Genomic DNA, 14,312 nt, shown 5'->3' with positions numbered 1-14,312 from the left:
CCCCAAATATTCACTCATGAGTGCGAACACAAATAATAATTTAAAAAAAATTATAGCAAAATTATTAAGAAATAAATATACGTAAATTAATATAATAGATAGATAATATTTATCACAAAGTAAATGCTTTATCACGAACTCTAAAAAAACATTAGTGCTTGTGTTCTTGTTATTGTTGCGGCAGTACATTTCCATAAGAAGTAGTCCAACTTCCTTTTTCTGACTTCCCAGTGTTATTGGGTGCTCAAGCAGAAAAATCACCTCTTAACGACTTAACTCAATCAAATATCACCTCAATGATTTCAGCCAATTAGGGCATGTTACGAGGGTGGGAATTTATTTTATAATATTTTGATGTCATTACTACCGGACTGTATGTAATATTTGTTGTTAAAATTTTTTTTTTAAATTATTTTATTCTTTCTTGTGTTTACAATAAGCGGCACAAGCGCTTCAGAACAAAATTCTGCTGTTTAATGATTTGATAGTTTTGTCGATAATAAACAAAATTTTAGTTTAGTCCACTGTATGTGAAAATTTCATGATAACACCCACTTAGCTTCTTGTACGTTAGATCTGTTTGATCTCACTTTTATGCTTAGAAAATACACAAAAAAATTACAACACAATGAGTACCCGGTTAACCACCGCGTGCGAGTTAAAAAGTTATGCTGGTGGGAGTTTATGAAGACTTTTTTTTAACTCGTTTAGTTTTCCGTCAGAAGCTGTAACTGTAACTGAACACCTAATACTTGGTCACGCTCTATAGTTTTTGTGTCTGCGCAGTTTAGGTCACGTTTGGTAGGCATAGCAAAAGTTTACGAACTCAAGAATTTTTAAACAATACTTTCGCTTGTGTGTTTAAGCCTCGAACACGTTGGTGTCTTAGTGCAGCCCTAAAACTGGGGTGCAAAACAATAATATTCAACAACTTTGAAAACTAAAACTAAAAGAAATAGATAAGAAAACAGTTCCATTACGGTAGTCAAGCTATTTGGCTCAGTGCCCATAAGCCGAACGAAAGTTACGCGGGTTCCACTCTTATTGATAAACATTCGAAACTACTGAAATGTATTGTTAGAGTGTGTTTTTGTGTTTTTTTCGCAAATTTTAAAACCATTCACATGATACTACTTTTGAGTTATGTCCAAGGCATGCTGTTCGCCTAGTAGTCGTTTCCAGTCAGTGATTTTGAAATTTTCAAAAAGTACAACTTATAACCTAAGTTCTATGAACTTGAAAGGAAAATGTGAATGAATAGTGCACATTTATGCAAGCAAACAATTTATTTTGCAGTTGACTTTAAATGTCAATGAATATCATGGTTGATAGATACACAGCGAGAAATTTGTCAATGAATTGCTAAGGCGGTTCGACAGAGGACAAGTCAAGTTCACGGCGTATGCAGATAACGTTTCAGTCATCATAAGCGGTAGGTGGCTACCAAAAATTTATTCTCTGATGGATTAGACGCTTCGGAATGTACATGCCTGCGCATCTGGAGTCGGGTTAACCGACGACGTGCAAAAAACCGATCTAGTATTATTAACTAGGAAATATTAGGTCCCTAATTGGACTAAGCTTTAGCTTGGAGTTGTAGCCCTGCAAGAAAAATATAGCACAAAGTATCTAGGAGTTATACTGATAGTAAGTTGTCGTCGAAACTACATGTGGAAGTGAGAGCGCAGAAAGCCTCCGGGGCACTGTATGTATGCAAGAGGATGCTAGGATGCACGTGGGGCCTATCACCCAAACCCTCTCAATGGGTATTTACGGCAATTTTCAAACTATGGGGTTCCTGTTTGGTGGACAGCCACCCAAAAAAGTACGTATACCAAAAAAATAGAGGGGTATTCAGATTATCAATGCTAAGCATAACCGGAGCCCTAAAAACTACCCCGACAGCAGTCTTGTATAACATCCTGCACATCGCGCCTGCAGACCTAATGAACAAAAATATAGCGTTTGCAACTGCAATAAGGCTTACGGCCTCGGGACAGCTGGAGTGCAGGCCTTATAGCCATAGCAGCATAGCGTCACCTAATATAGGGACACCGGACTATATGATCCCTTACTTGAGCTTCGAGGAACATCTTGGGCCATAATGGAGCCGAAGAGTTGGCGCAAGGGTGCGAAAATGGCAGAACACACTATGCACTTATAAACCTATGGTTCCAAATCAACGGAAGAGGGCGGGTCTGCTGTTTACTGTGTTGACCCAGAAATAAGTAGATACTACAAGCTGTCAGATCACTGCAGTGTGTTTCAGGCGGAAAGGAAAAAATCAGCAGAAATTCTGGGGGAAGCGTGCTTAAGCTGCAGTCGCGTCAATATACTTATTGATAGTAAAACGGCGATCAAGACAATAATCTCACACAGTACTTTCTCAAAGAGTATCTTGAAATGCAAAGACGCATTAGACAGAATTCGCTCCGGCCGGACCATACATCTATACTGGCTTTCCGGCCATAAAGTTATAGAAGTTCACGAAAAGGTCGATGAGTTGGCAAAGGAGGGTGCAACTAACGCTGAGTCGACGATAGACGTCCCACTCCATTGGGGAGAACTCAAAAGGAGACAGGAGTGGCATATGATCCATCAAGCAGAAAAGGCGTGAACAGAAGCGCGGGGCTGCAAAATTCCAAGGTTATGTGCAAATCCTACAACGTTAGACAAAGTTGGTTATAACTCTAAAGAGAGAATATCTAAGGCTCACGATGGGCATATTAACTGGGCACTGCCTTCTGGCGTCATATCCCAATTGGTTGGGCCTCGTCAGTAGGAGCATATGTATGAAGTGCAAGCTGCAGGAAGAATCGGTTGAGCACGTCCTGTGTTCGTACCCTGCGCTTACCAGGACAAGGGTCCAGCTACTAAGAGTGGTCGAGTTGTCAGATCTCAAGTCAGCTATTAAGCTAGGTCCTAGAAAACGTTTAGTTTTCGCCAAGAGAACAGAGTTATTTTGTAGCATAAGCCCTGGCACTAAGTTGTGGTTTGCAATCTTTGGTCGTCAAACAAGGCCTGGTAACACCATAGACACAATCAGTCTATGTGAGGTCTTTAGTGACCGGCCAGTTCAACCTAACCTAACCTCTCTTAATTTTGCCTATCAGCTTTCAATAACTATCTACAAGTATATACTGTATAAACTAATTTCTCTAGAGAGTTTGATGAAATTAATCATATCTATCATTTCTTAAGCCACCTTTTTGGGGTAAAATGTAAACTTGTCAATGGTACTGTGTAGTCGTGTAGTCGTGTAGTCCTTCATGCTTTTGTGTTAGGTCAGCTGCTGAGTGCTAGTCCCAACTACCGCTAAGCTCAAAAGTAATGGTCCTCAAAGGATAGCGTTCCTTTTGTTTATTTCAAAACATTTTTCAAAGGTATCTTACATCGCAGTTCGGACAGCTATTTGTCTAATAATACTTTATGCTGTTTGGTTTTCAGCTTTAACCAATTTAAGTTTTGTGCTACCCATCTGTAATGCAACCCAGGAAGACACACCAAAATAAGAAATGTCCATTAGTTTAATTTGTCGAAGTCAGCGAATGTGACCGAAGTAGCAGGCGAGCAGTTTATATCACTCAAAGCTGCCAAAGCTAGCATGCGCGAAGGATGCTCGAGTGAGCTCAAATACTCATGAGCTCAAGTGCAATTGGCGTAACAGTTTTGCCGTGTTTGTGGTCACTGAAATAGAAGCGAATGGCTTGACTGCTCTCACGGAAGAATGCGTTCATCCCTGTTAAACATTTTTGCTCTTCTTTCTTTTCATGTAAATATATTAATGTGATTTGCGACCTCATCGCCATAGAATTAATGTTAAAAAAGAAAAAGTGAAACGGACACAACAGCTAATCATTGTTTTTGTTGTTTCTTTTTGTGTAAGTTCTTTTAGTTAGCTAAGTTAAATTAATGTTTATTGATACCATTTGGCTGTCAACGCATACTTAGGCCCACTGTGTGCGAAAATGTGATGGAAGCTGCACTTCATAGTTGAATGTGATAAGCACTGAAATACTGACACTCGTTCATACTTCGTTGATCAGAAAGTGTGGGAAGCTGTCAGAGTTCACGGGGGCATATCTACATGTGATTTGCTCACAGACACTGATCCTAAAGTTGGGCGCCTGTTACTTCGATACGGTCTATGGTTTTAGTTTTAACAAAGAGACAATATGTACATGGAATTTGAATTGAAGAATGTTCTCTCATATGACGTAGCGTCTCTGCGACGGATATGATTGCTGTTGTGAACTAGTCTTGTTATATTTTGCGATTTTTACGCACTACATTCGCCACAAGCAGTGTTGCCATTTTGGTGCTTTTAGAGCCAGATCTAGCCCTTTTTTAATTCCGGTTTAGCCCCTAGCTCTTTTTTTGACCCTCTGTAAAATATTTTCCCCTTTATGGCTCCAAATCTATTTCGGCAATACGTATTGTGAAATATGTATTGTGTTTTATGTGTGTCGAAGTTTTATGGCAACTCGGTACTCAGCTAATAACAAAACCTTTAATCGATAAACTGTGTCATGAGGTTGTATATTTGCTTTCCAGCTTGTGCAACAGCATAGTGTCACCTTCTAAGAGTTTCGACCCTTTAACTTCAGATTATAATAAATTTTTGTCTCCCGTACCTTATTTTCATTATACCTTTGAAGAATATATACGAATTAAAATTTAAAATTGTATAGACGAATTCATTGGAAGAAAGGTACGTAATATATATCGCGACTTCATAATTAAATTAATATAGAAGCGCTTAGCAAAATAGATTTCTTGTCAGTTGAAAACACATTGAGAATTGTAAAACCTCAAAGGTTTTTATATTTCACAAATGAAAAAAAGCAGTACCTATAGCACTAATAAATAACAAGCTTGCAAAGGCAGTGGAAAAATATCTATCTCCGAAATTGGAAAAATGTGATTTCAACATTAAGTTTTTGGTTTGATGTTAAACAGTATATTTCCAATGAGTTTGATTTAAAAGCAAACACAGAAACAAAATGAGTTTAGTTATGTTGAATTCGCTTCTGACAATAAGAAGTGGTCTTAAAGGGCTGAATAAATGCTGCCATGAATTTGAAATAAACAACAATCTCTTAAAATTAATGAACACAAAAAATACTTATGAGTGTAGCAAAAATAATAATTAATCTTCTGAGGACGCAATCATAGATTTTGAAGTCTAAGACCCTTCAAACATATTTCGACCCCACATAAACATGAATATCGCACACGTGTATTTTTATGGTGATTCGACGTTAAAAATTGAATAAAAAAATTGGAAAAAATTTTAATTAATTTTCATCGGCCAGCATTTTGGCAAGTCGTATTTTTGGCGAACCTATAGCCGTGCCGTCATTGTAGTAATGTGAAAAATACTTCTTACTTTTTAACGATACCTTACCGCCAAATGACAAAACGAAAGTTAAAAAAAAACGTATTTTTGTTATTACAATATATAAAATGAACTATAAAACAGTATTATTTATGTACCTCTCTTCTACCTTATTTTTGTTTTTTTTTGTTTTTTGTTAGTTTATTGTGCCGTTCTGAGGGGGCCCGCGATTTAGAGGTACTATGACATTTTTTTTAATTCAGGAGAGTCTTTAGTTGTGTAGAGGGTAATTTTCATACCCCTGGGTGACTAGGGTCTCGAGATATAGGCCAAAACGTGGGCCAGTGAATGCCTAGACAGTGTTTATACAATATGGATATCAAATGAAAGCTGTTGATGAGTGCTTTAGTACATAGTAATATATTATCCAGAGACGGACTGGGACTTGGATTAGGACTAGGACTGGGACTGAGACTCGGAGAGGGACTGGGACTGCGACTCGGAGTGGGACCGGGACTGAGACTGGAATAAAATACATACCACCGTCTGGGACAGGCAATAAGGGATGCAGAAGAATGAGAAGACATTGACTGAAGAAAAAAGAGAGAAGGAGATTGAGAAAGAGATAGAATGAGACGAAGATGGAGATAGATGATGCGAAAAAGACGGAGGGAGGAGTGATTAAAAGGATTAGGAAAAAGTGAAGAGGGGGTTCAGACGGAAAAAGCTTATTAAAATGTATGCCGATAGGCCAAATTTAGAGCAGGGTCTTCTAGTATACATATACTCTTAGCTCTTTTTGCAACATATTTTGGATTTTGTATCAGTAGAAGCTGATTCGGAAAAGGTTGAGCTCTATAAAAATGATTTATGGCTGATGATAAACTATGAAAGGATTCGAGAGGGTTATGAATTTAAAAACCACTATAGAAGGACATATTTGCTGGTGTTTGGTATAGTCAAAAATAGTACTACAAAAGGACAACAAAGTAAATTCCGACTTTGCTCGCTCTCAGTTTGGCTAACATCCTGACAAATATTTGGGCAACATGGAATAAGTCCTATGTTGACTTTACTTCATCACTACCAATAGTCTACTTCACTTAAATATTTTAGTCATATTCGCTGAAATATGAACATGAACTCATTGAAAACAAATGTTCCACAAGAGTAACCGAGCTAATTATTTCAGCTCATTGGCTATGAACTCAACAACTTTTATAGCGGTTCCACTTCAATTGATAAATGTATAATAAGCCTAAACTAACTCACGTCGTGTCCTTTTTGTAGTTATATATTCGAAACTCTGTTCGCCTAGTAGTGGTTTCCAGTCAGTGGTTTCGAAAAACGTTATATCATATACATGAAATTGTTGCCTTACGGCTGCTTCACACTAGTAAAGTTTCTCACCGAAATTTTTCGATTTTGAACCATGAAAATAGCTCTGTAATATAGTTTGAAAGTAAAAAATCTAAAAAGGACCAAGTGTTAAGAGAAAACTGAGTTTTCCGAAATAAACAGCTGTGACCAACTATTAGGTAATCAGCCCTTTCACACGCAACTCAAAATACCCCACATGTCAGTAATGAGAGAGTGCCTTAAAATTTTCTGAAAACTTAATGAATGTGAATAAAACAGCGAATGAATTCATAGCTCAAGAATCCTTATAAAGCAATCTACAATTTGAGTTCTTTGTTTATTTGCCTAATGAACACTGTGTGTACAGTTTAGGAAAAAAATTACATACGTTGTCCTGTTCAATGGCATGACTTTCCGTCAAGTTTGTTTGGAGTTTATGTGGGTAATAAACAACCAGTTTAACGGTCGTCCTTAAATTAATCGACATAGTCGTCACAGGCTGTTAACCAGCAATTAAATCATTTGGTAACTATTACTTGTAAAATGATGGAAAGACATACACAGCCAGTTTTGTGCATTACTGTTTCCCTAGTTCATAGATATGATCAATGATTTTGTGCCCTTGGCCTACCTTATGCTACAGTGCTGGTTTAAAATTTGATAATACCGCAAGTAAATATTTTTACGGCTTCTTTCTTCCATGATGTTTGAAACTTCTGCCTGAAAGACGCTGCAGTGATCGGGTAGGCTAAAGTAGAGCTTGAGTTCAAGGTCCCTTGAGTATACTCCACCTCAAACTCTACCGCTAAGCTTAGAGCCGTCCGTGTATATGAAAATGCTGCCGTCAGCAGCACCACACCTATCCGACCCCGCCCAATCATTCCTACTGGGAATGTTTATCATAAAGTTGGTTCCGTAGCTGTTGTGGTCGCACAGCGATCCGTGCTAGGAGGAAGAAAACCTAATTTGTTTAATATAGTAGAGTGTCCTTGGTCTTATTGCTCAACAGGACAGCTGCCTTAAGCGCAGGGCTGATGTTGCCGCTGCTCGATAACGAGCTGGATTCAGTGGAAGGATGTCAAGAATGATCTTATGAGCTTCACGAGGCGTTGTTCTTGGAGCACCACTTATGTTGATCATGCTAGATCTGTGGGCTTTACCCAACAAGTTTAGGTTTGATGCCTTGCTCAGGACTGGCAGTATGGGGCGAGGTATACGTCCCTCTGCATACTTTTGGGGTGAGCCCCTTTTTTCGCCAATGGCTCTTTTACACGTATATCATGCCATATACGCTTTCTTTTGTCACTAAATGGAAAAATTTATAATACTCCGATTACAAATCGATAACTAGTATATACCTCCCAAGGCAAAACCATAACGTTATCGGAGCGGTTTAAATAATAAAAAAAATAAAAATAAAGCGTTATAAAATTTCGGTAAATTTTCGATTATAATCAGTAACATAACAAACAAAAAACTTTTCGATAAAGAATCGATAATTTTTCAGTAATTGGTGGATCTCATTTCATATCTCAATCGATTAATGGAGATGATTTAGTTTTATTGTGCGAAGAGATTACAAAACAACTGATAGTTGAAAGTTAAAATATCCACCTGAAAAACAACAACAACCAATAAATTGTAAAACTTTTGACTTTGATAATAATATTTCTGGCCCACTGGAAACGACTACCAGGCGAACAGAGTTTCCAATAAATAACTGAAGAAGGCTACAATGTGAATTAGCTTTGAATAAAAAAGTAATTGTGGTCATGACCAATGAGCCGAAATAAGAAGCTTGGTTGCTCTCATGGAACATTTGTTCAGTGAATATTTGAATGAAAAAACAAAAAACATCGGTAGTGATGAAGTAAAATCAACAAATAACTAATTCAACGTTAGGCCAATATTTGTCAGGACGTGAACTAAACTGAGAGCGAACAACGCCGGCATTGCCTTTATGGTTACTACGTTTGCAGTTTGCAGTTTAAATTTAAGAACTATACCGAGACTAGTTCTACGAAGGATTTGCATTGCCCATAAACCATTTACAGCATTAACTTTTTTCGACAAGCACCCACAGTTTCATGGGACTATTTTCGAAATTCTAACCACCTAATTCAATCTAGGCACATACCCACGGTGTGTGCACAGAAAATGTTACTGCACTTACAATCGAATTGGTCGCAGAGACGCTACTAGATACATATGAGAGAACACTCTCCAATTCAAATTCAAGAACTATTTGTTAAAACTAAAACCATAGACCGTATCTGAATAACAGGTGCCCAGATTCAACAGTAACGGGTGTGAGTATATTATATGTGGACACGCCTTCGTGAACTCTAACAGCTTCCCACACTTTGTGAGCAACGAAGTATGAATGAGTTTCAGTGCTTCAGTACTTCTAACATTCAAATATGAAGTGTAGCATCCATGACATTTTCGCACACAGTGAACACAATCCAGTATGCATTGCAGGACAGAAAAAATCAACAATTCTAAATTTAACCTAATCTAACTACAATTGAGTTGATTTTAGTTTTCACAACCAAACATAAAAATATTATCTTGGACATTAAGTCTTCACTACGCACGACAATGAATTAGTTAAAAAAATTGCTTCTGAAACGTTAAAAGAACGAAGAGCAAAAATGTTTCACAGGCGTGAAAGAAATCTTCCATCAGAGCAATCAAGCCATTCGCTTCTAGTTCAGTGAGCACAACAAATGCGAAACAGTTACGCCGACTGCACTTCAACTCATGCATATTTGAACTCACTCGAGCATCCTTTGCGCATGTTAGCTTTGGAATCTGTGTGTGAAAAATCTGCACGCCTGGTACTTTGGTCACAGTCACTGAATTTGCAAATTAAACTTATAACTTTTTTATTTGCAGTTACAGCAGAAGAAATTTTAAATGGTTAAAACTGAAAATGATAAATCATGAAGCCTTCTTGGGCAACAGCGGCTTTTTGAAAATCTAATAATCGCCGTGTTTTTTTACACACGTATACGTTTCGTTGGCGCGTGAAAAAACGCCTATCCTCGCTTAGATAATGCTTAGGAGACCCATTTAGCGGCAATGGTTAAACAACTAGCTACAGCACAGGGTGTACCGAAAAGCGGAGACACAAACTTCTGTTATATTTCAGTTGTGATAAATAGTGGACGCGCATAGAATACATAGAATTAGTGCAGAGGGTGAAACATAGACACAATTTCAGTTACATCTGAGCATAATGCGTATTGAAATTTAGCAGTACTAATTTTATGCGTAGCAATTTCAGAAGTGTGTTTAAAGTTTGTCGCTTAGCAGTCCATATAAAGTTTAAGCGTAAACGTATATAGATGTGAAAAAAAACACAGCTAATAACGTTGGAGATCCACTCGAGCTCTCTAAAGCTGCAGTCATTGGTGCCGTTTGTCGTATCGCTGTAGTCGTATCCCTAACGTAATCAGCTGTTTATCGTTACGACGGTAAACCAAAAGCCAATTGGTTGGCTACGATACGGTTACGACCTTAGCGGCTCCAATAATCGATTGAATTGATTCCCATAAGGTTGGTCGAATCAGCTGTTATAAGGTTACCGATACGGTACCGATAAACCACCAATGTCTGCAGCTTAAATCATACCAGAGGGTTGTGTCTCCGCTTTTCGGAACACCCTGTGCTGTTGCTAGTTGTTTAACCACTGCCGCTAGATGGGTCTCGTAAGCATTATCTAAGCGAGGATAGGCGTTTTTTCACGCGCAAACGAAACGTATACGTGTGTAAAAAACACGGCGATTATTAGATTTTCAAAAAGCCGCTGTTGCCCAAGAAGGCTCCATAATTTATCATTTTCAGTTTTAACCATTTAAAATTTCTTCTGCTGTAACTGCAAATAAAAAAGTTATAAGTTTAATCTGCAAATTCAGCGACTGTGACCAAAGTACCAGGCGTGCAGATTTTTCACACACAGATTCCAAAGCTAGCATGCGCAAAGGATGCTCGAGTGAGTTCAAATATGCATGAGTTGAAGTGCAGTCGGCGTAACTGTTTCGCATTTGTTGTGCTCACTGAACTAGAAGCGAATGGCTTGATTGCTCTCATGGAAGAGTGCGTTCATCCCTGTGAAACATTTTTGCTCTTCGTTCTTTTAACGTTTCAGAAGCAATTTTTTTAACTAATTCATTGTCGTGCGTAGTGGAGACTTAATGTCCAAGATAATATTTTTATGTTTGGTTGTGAAAACTAAAATCAACTCAATTGTAGTTAGATTAGGTTAAATTTAGAATTGTTGATTTTTTCTGTCCTGCAATGCATACTGGATTGTGTTCACAAGGCTATTAGCCGTGTTTTTTAACACGCGCGTATACGTTTCGTTTGCGCGTGTTAAAAAACGCCTATCTTCGCTTAGATAATGCTTAGGAGACCCATCTAGCGGCTGTGGTAAAACAACTAGCTACAGCAACAGGGTGTACCGAAAAGCGGAGACGCAACGCTCTGATGGCCATAGGGTATAACATATAGCTGAATCAGTTGCGATGAATTGTGGACACACATATAATACATAGAATTAGTGTACAGGGTGAAACAAAGACACATATTTCAGTTACATCTGAGTATAATGCGTATTGAAATTTAGTAGGACAAAATTTATGCGCAGCAATTTCAGAGGTGTATTTATAGTTTGTCTCTTAGCAGTCAATATAAAGTTTAAGCGTAAACGGATATACGCGTGTTAAAAAACACGGCTATTATCATTATCAAATTATTATCCAACCTTTGCGAGATTTTGAGAAAAGTACAGTTCTCAAATGAATATCCAACACATTCCTCCAGTTGATATCCTACATTGGATATTAAGTTGAGGTGGGGTTGAAAAAAAATCCCCAAGGTGGTACCACCAAAACCAGAAGCTGTTTATTGTGAGAAATAAACACCTGGTTGATAGCAGTTATGGGCCGCATGCACAGCCGTTGTGAATGAATTTTGTAATTGAAATTTAAGTAACTTCCCGATAAGCTACAAGCTTGAAACTTGGAATATAGTTCAGAACCCGATGACAATGCAATAATAAGAAAAAAGCCGCCGCTAGGTGGCGCAAGGATCGAGATATTCCCAAAAATCGTATATGTGGTCCGATTTGGCCCATATTTGGAACACATAATACATACAAGAATACAAAGCGACCTATGAAAAAAATCGCCGCTAGGTGGCGCAAGGATCGAGATATTCAAAAAAATCGTATTTGTGGTCCGATTTGGCTCTTATTTGGAACACATAATACAAGAATAGAAAGCGACGTGTGAAAAAAATTGGCGGCTGGTGGTGCAAAGATCGAGATATTCACAAAAATCGTATTTGTGGTCCGATTTGGCTCATATTTGGAACAAAGATTACATACAATCAGGTAGTAGTGACATCAAAATATTTTGTATTTGGAGGAGGGACAAGCATTCGTTGCGCAGAGTTGAATAAAGTCTTTGGAAGGATTATGTATTGAGGACTTAGGTTGCAACAAATTGTCAGGAAAGAGTCCTTGTAATAATGATTCACTAAATGAACTAAATAGAATGAAAAATAACAGGCAATTAAACAAAGACTAAAAACTTGAAAATAAAGTATTAAAAAAAATTGTTTAAGTAAACGGTTTTATTGAAAACAATACTTACATAAAGTAATAATAATACTAAAGGCTAGAAAATAATTAGGTAGGTCTTAGGTACTAGTCATCACACTCCTCATCAATCTAGGGCGTTGATCAGACAATTAAATAAAAGCGTTGGGCGCGTGAAATTTCTAAAAATGTGAGGCGTAGCATAACCTGATTAAGGTTCAGTTGGTTTTACTTATGACTATCAATAGAAATATGACGCGGCCAATGCTTTTATTTAATTGTCTGATCAACGCCATAGATTGATAAGGAGTGTGATGACTAGTACCTAGGGCCTACCTAATTATTTTCTAGATTTTCGTATTATTATTACTTCATGAAAGTATTGTTTTCAATAAAACCGGTAACTTAACAATTTTTTAAAATTATTTCTTTTCAAGTTTTTAGCCTTTATTTAATTGCCTATTATTTTTCATTCTATTTAGTTCATTTAGTGACTCATTATTACAAAGACATTTTCCTGACAATTTGTTACAATCTAAGTCCTCAATACATAATCCTTCCCAAAACTTTATTCGACTCTGCGCCACTTATGCTTGTCCCTCCTCCAACTACAAAATATTTTAATGTCACTACTACCTGATCGTATGTAATCTTTGTTCCAAATATGAGCCAAATCGGACCACAAATACGATTTTTGTGAATATCTCGATCCTTGCGCCACCTAGCGGCGATTTTTTCATAGGTCGCTTTCTATTTTTGTATGTATTATGTGTTCCAAATATGAGCCAAATCGGACCACAAATACGATTTTTGTGAATATCTCGATCCATGCGCCACCTAGCGGCGATTGTTTTCTTATTATTGCATTGTCACCGGGTTCTGAACTATATTCCAAGTTTGAAGCTTGTAGCTTATCGGGAAGTTACTTACAAAATTCGCGCTGGCCGGCCGGCCGTGCAGCCTGTCAAGTCAACCTAAATAAAACCGTTTAAAAAAGAAAAACAGAATAAAATATTGCATAACCACAGGCGCGATATTGTGTATTAGGGTGTACCATTTATAATCGTCATATTTTTATATTTAGCTGAGCAGAGCTCACAGAATATATTAATTTTGTTCGCGTAACCGTAACCCCTAAGGGCATAAACTAATCGAGATAGATATAAACTTCTATATATCAAAATAATTTGGCGGCAAAAGAAATTCATTTAGCCATGTCCGTCCGTCCGTCTGTCCGTAAACACGATAACTTGAGTAAATTTTGAGGTATCTTAATGATATTTGGTATGTAAGTTCCTGGGCACTCATCTTAGATCGCTATTTAAAATGAACGAAATCGGACCATAACCTCGACCACTTTTTCCATATCGAAAATTTCGAAAAACCGAAAAGGTGCGATGATTCATTACCAAAGACGGATAAAACGATGAAACTTGGTATGAGAGTTGACCTTATGACGCAGAATAGAAAATTAGTAAAACTTTGAACAATGGGTGTGGCACCGCCCACTATTAAAAGAAGGTAATTTAAAAGTTTTGCAAGCTGGAATTTGGCAGTCGTTGAAGATATCATGATGAAATTTGGCAGGAACGTTACCTCTATTACTATATGTGCGCTAAATAAAAATTTGCAAAATCGTATGACAAACACGCCCACTTAAAAAAAAAAATGTTAAAGCCAAATTTTAACAAAAAATTGAATATCTATACAATATATAAGTAAACTATGTCAACATTCAACTCCAGTAATGATATGGTGCAGCAAAATACAAAAATAAAAGAAAATTTCAAAATGGGCGTGGATCCGCCCTTTTTCTTTTAATTTATCTAGAACACCTTTAATGCCATAAGTCGAACAAAAATTTACCAATACCTATGAAATTTGGTAAGTTTATAGCTACTATCACGATAACTGGTTTCTGTGAAAATGGGTTAAATCGGTTTAAGCCACGCCCAGTTTTTATACACAGTCGACCGTATGTCCTTCCGCTCGGCCGTTAACACGATAACT

This window comes from Eurosta solidaginis, chromosome 3, assembly GCF_040869045.1.
Source record: "Eurosta solidaginis isolate ZX-2024a chromosome 3, ASM4086904v1, whole genome shotgun sequence".
Taxonomy (NCBI): Eukaryota; Metazoa; Arthropoda; class Insecta; order Diptera; family Tephritidae; genus Eurosta; species Eurosta solidaginis.
The sequence above is the reverse complement of the archived record's forward strand: the minus strand, read 5'-3'. Positions refer to the sequence as shown.